This window comes from Octodon degus, unplaced genomic scaffold, assembly GCF_000260255.1.
Source record: "Octodon degus isolate 3935 unplaced genomic scaffold, OctDeg1.0 scaffold00034, whole genome shotgun sequence".
In the NCBI taxonomy this organism is placed as follows: domain Eukaryota; kingdom Metazoa; phylum Chordata; class Mammalia; order Rodentia; family Octodontidae; genus Octodon; species Octodon degus.
The window spans coordinates 5,924,419-5,936,139 of record NW_004524610.1 but is presented as its reverse complement, the minus strand read 5'-3'; the positions used below and the strand labels follow the sequence as shown (position 1 = coordinate 5,936,139).

At 41.2% G+C, this 11,721-nt stretch overlaps 1 protein-coding gene across 1 annotated transcript in view; it reads left to right on the top strand.

Annotated features, from left to right (window-relative positions):
- Positions 1-259: 259 nt before the first annotated feature.
- The window catches only part of LOC111816545 (triadin-like), a 114,772-nt gene continuing 103,310 nt past the window's right edge, over positions 260-11,721 (top strand). Inside the window, exons 1-2 of the mRNA XM_023714215.1 lie at positions 260-310; positions 5,492-5,521. The gene's annotated coding sequence lies outside the window, so the exon portion shown is untranslated. The remainder of the gene's footprint in view (positions 311-5,491; positions 5,522-11,721) is intronic.

Here is an 11,721-nt window from a genome sequence, read left to right as displayed (position 1 = left end):
CTTCCCCCTCACGCTGCATGCGGTCAGGCAGTGCGGGACTCTATTTTGCGCTTCACCTTATTTCATCATTGTTTATCTTTCTGTCTCAGCAAGCCTTATTCTCTGCGATCCCCGCAGAAACCTTATTCCTTATCAGAACTGCTCAAGGCTGTACTCATTATTACTGCGGCGTTGTTTGTGTAGTTCCCTCATTTTATTTGATGATGCATGTTTTTCAAATATTACTTTGTATTAATTAATTTATTTTTCCCCTAAGAACCAGGGAAAGCGCCCGAAACCAAGCAAGGCACTGCAAAAGTTGCAGCACAAGGTAAGCAATAAAGCAACTAAAAATTCTCTCGCCAGCTGCTGCCTGCGTAAGCCTGCAGCGCGGCGCCGAGCGGGGTGAACGCTGTTTATTGCGCACGAGCGCCATCTGCTGGGCTGCAGCGACACAGCGCTGCGCGCGTGCACTAGGATCGCAGGGCGTCACCGCAGGTCACCTCCTGCTGATCAAGCCAGACAGTGGAGAGAATAAGACGGATCTGCAGAGCAATTGGGAAGGAAAGATAAACGAGGATCTCGACTCCAAATTTCAGTCACTGATCCTTTACATGTACCTAAAAGAATACCTGGGGGCCAGCGCAGCGGGTTAATTCTCAACCTTGTGGGGTAGTTTGATGAAAACTAAAGGAAGGGCACGAATGCTGGGCTGCGGCCACATGCAAGGCTTTAGCCTGCACACTGAGAAGGGTGAAGCGGAAACACTTGTGGAAGAGGCCGGCGGCGCCTCCTTCGCGCGGGCCGCGGTGCGCAGCAGTGGCCTCGGCGCTCGGGGCAGGAGCGCGGCTGCGCGCAGGGTCCTTGCGGCGGGCTCCTCCCCGCGCGAAGCAGGGTCCCTGCTGCACCCCACCCACCCACGCGCAGCTGGGGGGCCCGCGCCCCACCTTGGAGGCCGACGAGCCGGATTTCCGTTTTCCTCTCGATTAGCCGTCCAGTATTACTGACCCTCTTTGGGAAAGTTCTGAAGGGAGGGCAGCAGATAAGGGAGACGGGAACCTAAAGCAGCCAAGTGCACAGGCCGGCGGGATTGGACTCTTCATGCAAATCTTGACCAGTTTAAAACGTCGTTGATTTGTAAATGTACATTGTGCATATATATTTTTGTAATAAAAAGATGAATTACCCATGATCTCTCTGCTTTGCCTGACACTCCTGCGGAAGGTGGTAGCGATGTGGAGCTATAGCCTGAGGCAGGAATTTAGTTTTACTTCAATCTCTTATTAGAGGACTTCAAAGGGAGAAACTTGATATTTGGAAATTTCCTTCCTATTTGAGCTGGAGGCTATAGTTTCTTTAACATTCATACTATATCTGTCCAGACAGCTTCTGAGCTTCTCTTTTGGAAAAAAAGAAATTATTATCGACTAAATGGTAGCCTAGAGTCATAAATTCTCATTAAACTGTGCTTTTAAGGAAATTAGAAGGAAATGCTGACGTCCTCGACAGTGACCTTCCAAAGCAGGCGTACACGCAGCGTCTCGCAGACACATCTGACAACAGCAGGCGTAAGACCAAGCCATGCACGCGAACCGAGAGATAACGCTTCCAAGTGCTCGTACGGAGACACAACTCACACACAACTTACCTGGGGATGGTGTGATAGTAGACTGTGGTTTCTGAAAGGACCAAATGGACAATGACATTGTTAGGGTAGTAAAGGCCAATCATATCTTTCCTTTATATTTAATTTTGCAGAGGAAGTATTTAGCATATAGGTAAATGCAGAAGTATTTATTAATTAATTTGTTCTATACATACATTTAATTGTAATTATTATTAAGATTTGCACACTTCTTTGGAAGCATGATGTTTAAATTGATGAAGTTTTGAGACACTAAGGAGTCTATGAAATAAGTATCTCTGCACTGTAGGAGACTGATTTCAGGGTATGACAAATGTAAGGAACAGCATAAATAGGATATCTTGTAATAAAATCATAAGCACATTAAATATTGTATGCTTTAAGACAAATAGACTTTAGTAGGTGTTGGCACTCGAGGGAGGATTCCAGGATGAACAGTGATATGACTTGGATGTGGGCTGCGGTTGGGAACTGGACCAGCTGAGAAGAAGCCATTGCTAGCGAGCAGTGGCCCAATTGCATCTGAGGGGCAAGCAGCGTCTGCCGAGTCCACTGCTACTAAGACCTGAGCCCAGGACCTTCAAGGGGACCATAGAAGTGACATTCGAAAACAATGCAAACATGATGATCAATTTGAAGAACTGATATCTAGTAGATTCTAAGGCCTGAACAAAGGGAAGAGCCCAGGAGCACCGCCTGCTGGATCTGGGTAAAGGGAGGAGGCTGATTCCTACAAATGACCTGGGAGGTGAAAGAAGATGGAAGAAGGTGACCCGCTTCCTGGAAGAACGCTGCTGTCCTCGTGGCGAGTGGTCCAGGCAGTGACTTTCAGTAGCCTGTTAGAATTTAGGTGGAAGTTCTATCTGGTTCATAGGTTTTATGTAATACATGGTAAGAAGGAAATATAATATAGACCAAAGCCAGAGAGAAAGGAGGGAATAGGGCATTTAAAAAAATCATTTAGGTGCAATGGATACACCCCCATCTGTTGAGATGAGCATGCCTGAGAATAGGCCAAAGCCACTGCAGGGCGCAGCTTAAAGGATGGAGCTGGGTGCGACTTGGGCTCATATATTTCTACTGCAGTTATGCTTCTGAGTTCCCAAGAGACAATATCTGCCATATATTACAGAAACAAGACATAAAGATAACACAAAATTGAAATACAGCCTTTGCAGTCTCATTATGGTGTGAGAAACAAGAGGCCCAACACTGACAACCGTGTCTACTCCGTAAATTCAGGCATCATTGGCCCTATAATCCAGCTAAGTAAATGAGCACGAGGCAGGCTGCCTGAGCACTCACAGAGGAGCACACGGGCAAAGTTGCAGAGCCATCCTAGAAGCAGTTGGAGCTCAGCAGCTTGGCTTTGATTAGTTGGTGGGCACAGAGTCAGCTTGCCAGGTCATGTGGCCATCCAGATGGCAGTGAATAAAGCCCATCCGTCTTCTGTGACCTGGGAAGGCACAGAAGCCAGTGTCGGGGACAGAGGTCAGACTCCTGCACTGGGCAAAGTTAAAACTGAAGCCATGAAGGAAATAAGAACAGGAAAGGAGGAAACGTGTATGTATGTGTCTCGCCGCTGCACCTTCTTCCTGTTTCATTTCACAAATCAAAAGATTTCTGAGGTAGCTACAAAATATTTTGCTGTTTTTTAAAAAGAACTTAAGTTTCAGAGTCTTTCTTCCCTGTCGAATTCCTAACAAATAATGGTTTTGCAAAACTTATTTGCATTCTCAGCCTAATTTCTGGCACCAGGCAAGACATTAGTCACAATCATTTGAGAAGTGGGGGAGCTGGGGAGATGGCTCAATAGAATAAGTGCTTCCCTGGCAAGCACAAGGGCCCCAGTTCAATCCCTGGTTCTGCCAAAAAAAAAAAAAAAAAAAAATTGGGTCTGTTGCTCGAAAGAAAGGGTAGGCTTTGGGGCCCCTCACTGGGCAGAGCTCTGAGGCTCTTGATGGATAGTAGCAGCTTTTGCTTGTATGTTTGTGTTATTTTAGTTTCTCTTTCTTCAAAGAGTCTCCTACTTCTATTGTGTGATCCACTTTTCCTTGGAACAGACATGAATTAAATTATAGGAAATGCCGTGACACAAATACACAAGCAAAAGGAAGCATCCTCCTTCTGTGGAGTCTAAAAGGGCAGCCCTGCTTTACCCTTTTCCATTTTGTGAAAACCTGAGAGAAAATGTGAAAAATACATGAGTTCTAGAATAAAAATCTATACTTTCTGGATGTATAAATTTGAAAACTATGAAATTTTCTTAAACAGAAGTATTAGTTGCAAAGTAAAGAACTACCAGCAAACAAGCTGAAGTGGCAGGACTGGGTGACCTTATTGCCGCAGGGCTTAGAGCCCCGTCAGGAGGTACCCAACCCTTGAACTCACTTCAGCTGTTACTGGCATTACATCACCTCAACAGACAAACTTTTAGAATTTCAGAAGTTCATGAAGATGAATTGCTTATATATTTTCTATGTTATCCGTTAAAAGTACATTAAAAGAATGAAATGCCCCAAAATAAAGCAATATATTTGTAAGGTCACTTTTTAAACTACAAAAGTAACAGTACATTGATAACATTTAGAGGCTCGGGGATAGCTCAGTGGAATAAGTGCTTGCCTGGCAAGTGCAAGGTCCTGAGTTTGATCTCTGGTACCACCAAAATTAATTAATTAATTAATTAATTTAGAAAATATAGAAAAGCAACCTGTACTAAACTGAAGTTCACTCCTCGCTGGCTTTTGTTCCTGGCTTTGTACTCAGTTGTTCTTCCTTTCAGGGCGAGCATTTCCAAGCTGCTTGGAGCTTGCCGATGCTGCATGTCTCTGGGATGCTCTTATCAGACGCTATTGTGTAGAGGAGAGGCTTCGCTTGGAAAGCTTGGGCACCATCAGGGCTAGAGAACGGGGGTCCAGTGCAGTTCGGGGTTTTGGGTCCGAGTAGTCTCCTGCTATCTGATTCTGGCTGGATTGCAGTGTATGTAAACTCAGATTTAAGAATGTGGCTTCCGACTCCTCTAACTTGATTTTTGGCTCCTGAATTATTGTTGAGGAGAACCAAGCTCCATCCTGCTCAGAACCTTCCGAAGCCTACAGAGCACCTCCCTTAAAGGTTTCTGGTAACGTCTATGCACTACAAGCTGGATTCTGAATGTCATGAATCATCGCAGAACAAGTCCGAATTCAAAGCCACTTAACAGATTAGGCCCTGCTTTTCTTTTTTCTTTTCTTTTTTTTTCCGGAATCAGGGATTGAACTCAGGCCCTTGTGCTTGCCAGAGAAGCGCTTATTCCACTGAGCCATCTCCCAGGCCTCCTAGACCCTGTTTTTCTGCATAAAGGATGGTATTTTATTCCCTAAAATGAAGGGTGGGACATTTATTCCTCCTTTCTGAAATAGGATATTTAAGATACTGTCATAGTAATGCAAATGTAAGGTATGAATTGTTGTATAATTTTTCAGAATCTAGGCATAGATAATTTGTAAAATATTACCTCCATTTTTGATAAGTCAACTCGTAGTTTTATATCTTATGACTTTCTTGCAGTAATTGAAAATTTTTTCAATATAACTGTTTCAAACCTAAATTTAACTGACAGCAAAAATATACTTATGGATTTGATTTATCTGTTTAATTGATATAGCATTTATTCTGTTTTTAACATATGCTTATTTCAAATTTAAAAATATTTTCCTGGAATAATATTTTGGGTGATATCCTTACTATAAGTTTGCCTGGATTGTTTACTACATAGGGGACCACTGAATTTGTGAATATGTATAATATATTCTTATATCATGAGACGTGTTCTCAGAAACGATCTTTCACTACAGTCAACACTGTTTCCTTTCATTATTTCAGCAGCAGTTAAGAAGGATGCAAAGAAGGAAGGTATGTTCAACGCCCAGCCCCATGCATCTTTTGGGGAATGGCTCCCCAGCCTCGGAGCCTGGTGTGGGCTGCTCTCCCACCTGCACTCCTGCAGAAGATCACGAGGTTGACTGTGTGGACACAGTCGATGGGCTTTTCTAGCTCGTCTCACACAAAATGATGTGCTACTACTTAAAAAGTAATCTTAGTGTACTCTGGCTCAAGATACAAGGGATTAAACACAGCACCTTCAAATCCTACACTTCCTATTTTGCTGGCAATTTTATCAAGCATCACCAATTTGTAAATTACATACCTTTCATTAACCCCTTCTGCCCATACACACACACACACACACACACACACACACACACACACACACACACAAGCAACTGATGTGACTTTGCCCTGCTGAACTACAAGTAAGTTACAGTCCGTCCGTGACCATCCACCTGCCTGTATCAGGGTGGCCTCATACAGAGTATAATAATATTTTTCTCAAGGAAAATTTGCACTAGATGGAAATAAGTGGGAACAAAACATGAGGCATGAGCATTGCCAAAGGGACCATGTCTTTTACTAGGGAAAGAGATTGAACAAGCACACCAAAACCAGAGGTCCAAGACTTTAAGGGCGGAGAAGGCAGTAGAAAAGCACCACAAGATCTTGAGGGAGGGGATGGCCCATGCACCAGCCCACAGGGGTGGTGCCTCCAAACTGGCACATGGCACTGCTGGGCTTCTCCTTTACCAAGAAACTCGGAGACAAGAGCACTACTGTTGACTCATTCATTCATTCATTCATTCATTCGTTCATTCATTCATTCATCAATTAGTGATTACATTTCAAAAACTTGGTGCTTCTTTCCTTGTGAAAGACATTCCTTAGTTGTAAAACATGTCTATCTCAAAGGGTCAGAGAAAGAACTTACAGTTGTAATGGTTTCTGTAGGCAAAGTGGTAAGCCAAGGCAGGACCAAGACCTGTAGGCAGGAAGAAATCTACACCAAAGCAGAAGAGAGCAGTAAGGCCGCCCACTCACTGTGACCCTGTCTAGAGCTGCTGGTGGCACTTTGACACCCTGGGTGCAGGCTCCACTCCTGTTAGTTAAGCTAAGCTTATGTTCTTAGTAAAAATCATATATTTTACTAAGAAATTATTAACAATTTTGAAAAATAAATTATTAACAATTTTGAAAAAAATGACAATTATAATCTACTTACTATAAAGCTGGTGTTACATTTCATATTTAACATCTTCAAATGTTGTCATATAATCATAATAGTTCAAGAGTCACATTTTCTTTCTGCTCAACAGGAAACTAAGAGGTCAGAGACATGAGAGATACAATATTTAGTCTGTTGATTATTGTTCATACAGAGAGGACAAGACATGGCATCCCAATAAAGGCAATGAAGACCCATTTATGTACTTCATGTCAAGAAGCTGAAATCAGTATTAATTCCCTATCTATGTAACAAATCTTCTCAATGTGTTTTAGAAAATTATACCATTTATAGTATCAACGCTGGAGTGAGTAGGCCAATATGTTGTTAAGAATAATGAGACTGCAAGTTCAAGGCATGGTTATTGACAGAGAATGTAATCCCAGAATGGTTAAATTTCCTCCACCACTTCCAGTTAGGAATAAGAAACAATCTATCATTCGATTGAGATAAAGTGGTAACATGAATATTTATTTTTTGTTCATCCAAAGCAAAGTAATAAAAGAATTTTAGGTCCGTGAAATGGGAGTCAGATGACAATGTCATTGCTTTAAGTTTGTATTTGCTTCCTTCTATTATTCTACTTCTGGATTCTTCAGTTGGGTTTTTCATGGCTTTGCACCACGTTTCAAGTCATTGAGAAGGTGTGTAGCCAACACGCTGTGGAGCTTGTCTGTGGGGCTTCAAGCGACCCCCATGTCTGAGTTTGCTTAGGAAACATACAACCATCTGCTTAGACACCAAATTCGGCTTCTGGTTTAAGCTGTAGCCCTAGCTTCTTCCTCTTTGCTCCTGGCATTTAGTCTTCCAAAATTTGTACTTCGGCTAAACTTTCTTTTGTTTAATTCTTCCAAAACTAATTAAGAGGGGCGGGTCAGATGGCTCAGTGGAGTAAGCGCTTCCCTGGCAAGCGCAAGGGCCTGAGTTCAATCCCTGGTTCCACCAAAAAAACACCCAAAAACTAATTAGGAAAAGTAATCTCCATTAAAGCCCCTGCCCCGTGACATTGACAGTTGTGACTCCATATCGGTCTCACTAAGGCAATGACTTCCAAAATCAGACACTTTCAGACATAGCCCCTTGGAGTTGTGGCATCCCTTCCCATGGTTCTTCAAGGTCACCACTATTTTGGAAAAAAAAAAAAAAATGAAGTTGCCTCTTGTGCTTTTCACTTTCCTTCTCACATGAATGCCCTGAAATTTCCCAGAGGCTAAATGACATACGATATTGTAGTGGACTAAATACCCAAGCAGATATGTAAATTCAACTGCTGCTAATTAAACCAGATATGAACAGATTCACAAAAGTGTAAAATAAAGTCACTCAGGTCACCAATTTTTTTGTTTTTGTCTTGAGAAATGTTTTTGTTATAAGAATATGTTATTCATGTGAACATATAACAGGCTTACTATTTCTAACAAATGAATAAATAATGCATATTTTAAAAATTGACTTTAATGCTTGAAATTATAAACACAATGAAAAGTAAATAAAAAGCTTTTGAAATCCTTAGTAATCTTTAATAATAATCCTTTATAAGTAGCCTTAAAAATTGCTCCAACTCCTTTTGGAGTCCTGAGATGAAATGTTTGAAACTCATACAGGCCAATGGCTATCCTGCTTATAATATTATATCTTTGTAAACTGACCAGTTGTATTCTCTGAGCTTTTTATATCACTAACTGTTTAAACTATGGAGCGACTTCACAGTGACCACCAAGTGGACCACAGGAGCTCGTCCACATTGGAAATCCCTTCACGGTTTCCCACTTGCTTGTTCTGACCTCCTGTCAGACACACATTGTCTGGACAAGCTCAGCACCAGGGCCTGAACTTTTCCAGCAATGAAGTTGCAAGGAATCCCTTTGGGTGGGGCTGAGGCAATAATGAATTACTGCCAGGCAGAAAAGGAACAGTACCGAAGGTGCCAGCCTTGTCCAACCACCCAGAGGGGGAAACCCAAATCACGGGCTAGGTAACACCAAGTAGAGTCACTTCCTTGCCAAGAAGCTGCTTCCAGACTATGGCTGTTTGATTCTATGATCTGTGACTCCACTCACAGGGCTCTGGACATGAGCACTCATGAGATGAGGAGGAACCATGTCTTCTCTTACACGCTTCCAGGAGAGCTCAGCACGCACTGGGAGACAGTGTCCAGCAGCCCTCACAGGTCTCCAAGCTCCCTACACTTGTGAGGGTCATGAGCATCCTGCGGAAATTCCACTCAGCTGTGTCTCAGACCTTTGGCTGTGCAGGACACCTTGGTGCGGCTCTCCCCATCCTGTGCTTTCCTCAGTCTTCCTTTAAATGTCACTCTATGCAAAACTACTTTCTGCTCTACCTAAAATGCTCTGTCCTTCTTCTGTTGTTCTTGTTGTTAGCCTAATAAAACTTCCCTTTCCTACCCCATGGGTGTGCAATATCTGAGGGTTCAGGATAATTTCTCTTTCCCCACACATCTGATCCTCCCCATTTAAAATGCTTTCTATCGCATGCATGATTCCATTACTGTGCATCTGTGTCTCTCTGTCATTGCTATAACTTTGTGCTTCATGTAGCTTTCACTCATGTTTTTGGGATTTTTACACCAAATGAGTTAAGGCTTTTGACTAAAGGGACCCCATCCAGCTCACAGTTATCCTTTCAGGGACTAACGTGGTTTCTTCAATTGCTCATTGCTTAACAAGTTTACATTCTGTGGATGAATCGGCAATACCTAGGACTCCGAAGATAAACCTAACAGCTATGATAAATACAAATAGGCACCAATTTTTTTACATTGTACATAAGATTTATTATAATTACTGTGTAATGATAATGACATGCTTATGGTAATAATGATGATGATACATTGTGACAAACTTTTTAAGTTTAAGGAGTCCTAACAAACAATTGGTTGTTTTATCACATATATGCATAAGAATAATCCATCTAGGTAGATCTCTTTCATTTAATCTAAGCTTAATTAATGAATTCTTTGGGACTAGAATTCTGACAACTTCAGTTTACCTTCTGAAGGATAAAAATCCACTAAGACTAGCCAGGTGAGACTTAACTGCTTTCTACAACTAATATAAGTACAATCAGTGCCTGAGGGAATTATTCCCCAATTCTAACACTTTAGAAAAGATAGTTCAGAAGAAATCATACAGCAAGAAGAAAAAGGGGGGGTATATCTGGCATTAATATTGAGGAAAGATGTCAACCAGGCAGGCTTGACAACGGACAGGAGTGATTTCATTACCAGCATTACTAGACTATCAAAGAGGTGCTACTTCACTTCCCCATGACCCCGCTGTGGATGAGGAGGCCGCACCCAATAGGCTGCTGACGATGGCGAGTGAGGGACTGAACAGCCGGCAGACACACCACTCTTTTTAAAACACCGTTAGGATCCCCAGTATTCCCAATAAAAGGCTTCCTCAGATTCTTGGGTCGATAGTCTGTAGGGAAGTATGTTCTCCAAGTAAACCTTCGTAATACTTAAGCTGCTTCAGCACACAGTGTCGCTGGCATAGTGAAGTTTAACACCAGCACTCTTAACAGAAGTACCAGAAGGCTTTCAAGGTCAGAGTGTGAACTTCTGATTCCAAGTGCTATATTTTCGGTTGCTTAGGTACGTTCTTAAGCCTGGGGAGATCTCGATTCTTAATGAAAAGCTATGTTTTCCTTAGGCCCTTCTAATTAAATTTCAGTGTGGCCCTCTGTTCTTAAATATATTGAACTATTAGAAAAGCTGCTTGGTTAGATCATGGTTTGTTGTTGTGTGCATTTCTTTTTTTTTTTTTTTTTTTTTTTTTTTTGGCAGAACCTGGGATTGAACTCAGGCCCTTGAGCTTGCCAGGGAAGCGCTTATCCCACTGAGCTATCTCCCCGGCCCCTATGAACTGTTTTATCATATCTCAACAAATACTATTGTCCACCCAATCCTGGACTTCAAAATATATTTTATTTTTTCATCTCAGTACAATTAATATGTACAATGTTACCTATTTTATTACGACAAAAAAGAAGGAAAATTAAAAATAACCAAGACTCCTCATATACACATTGTATGTTGAGTTTTGCACGCTTACCCTATACCAACACCTAGTATTTAGCTATTATTTTCCCAGAACATAAAATTGGCAAAAGTATTACCTTCATGACTAGACTTTTTTATTGAGTGGGTAGGTAACAAATTTTTCATTGATTTCCTACTGTTGAGACTATATGATTTAATATTTCCATCATTTAAAAAATCAAACAGTCTCATGGGTAAATCACACATTTATAATTTTGCATTTTTGTCTTTGGAGTCCTAGAAATGGACTGCATTGAAAGGCATGCTGCTTTTTATAATGGTCTAGATTATTTCCCTGGTTTTTTTTTTTTTTTTGCTAAACTGTGTTTCCAGCTTATAATTCTATGCAAATGGATCGTTACTTTCACACTGTGATAGGCGCTGGTCATTATTATTTTCATAAAATCTCTTCATTGGCCATCCAACTTCCTGTTGTGCTTACATTATTTTTTTAGGCCTTTGGTCCACTACTACATCATGGAAACATACTCAGGTTCCCCCACAACACTATGCAGTACACAAATCTCTTAACTTAAACACTGTCAGTGCGTGTCAGCTGCTGTAAATTCTAAGCCAGACTAATTGCTAGCCAGAAAACAAACTACCTTTTGTAAGTATCAATACATAGCTCATTATTATGATTCTGATTTCAAAATTAAATTACAGAAGATGAAAAAGCCTGAAGAAATAAATAAAATATTTTAAGAAAGAATTTGAACTAAGACACTTCCTTTCAATAATAAATGAGAATTTTTTTCAAGATAAAAACTTCCTGTTTTCATTTTCAGGTGATATAAAGTTAATGCCTTGATAATAAAAAATAATAAAAGTGTCAGATCTCAGCTGAATGTCCCTCTATTAAAAATAAAATGGGTGTCCAATAACCATTAAATGCGCATTACTTGAGGGTAGTTATAAATATAGTGTGTTCGT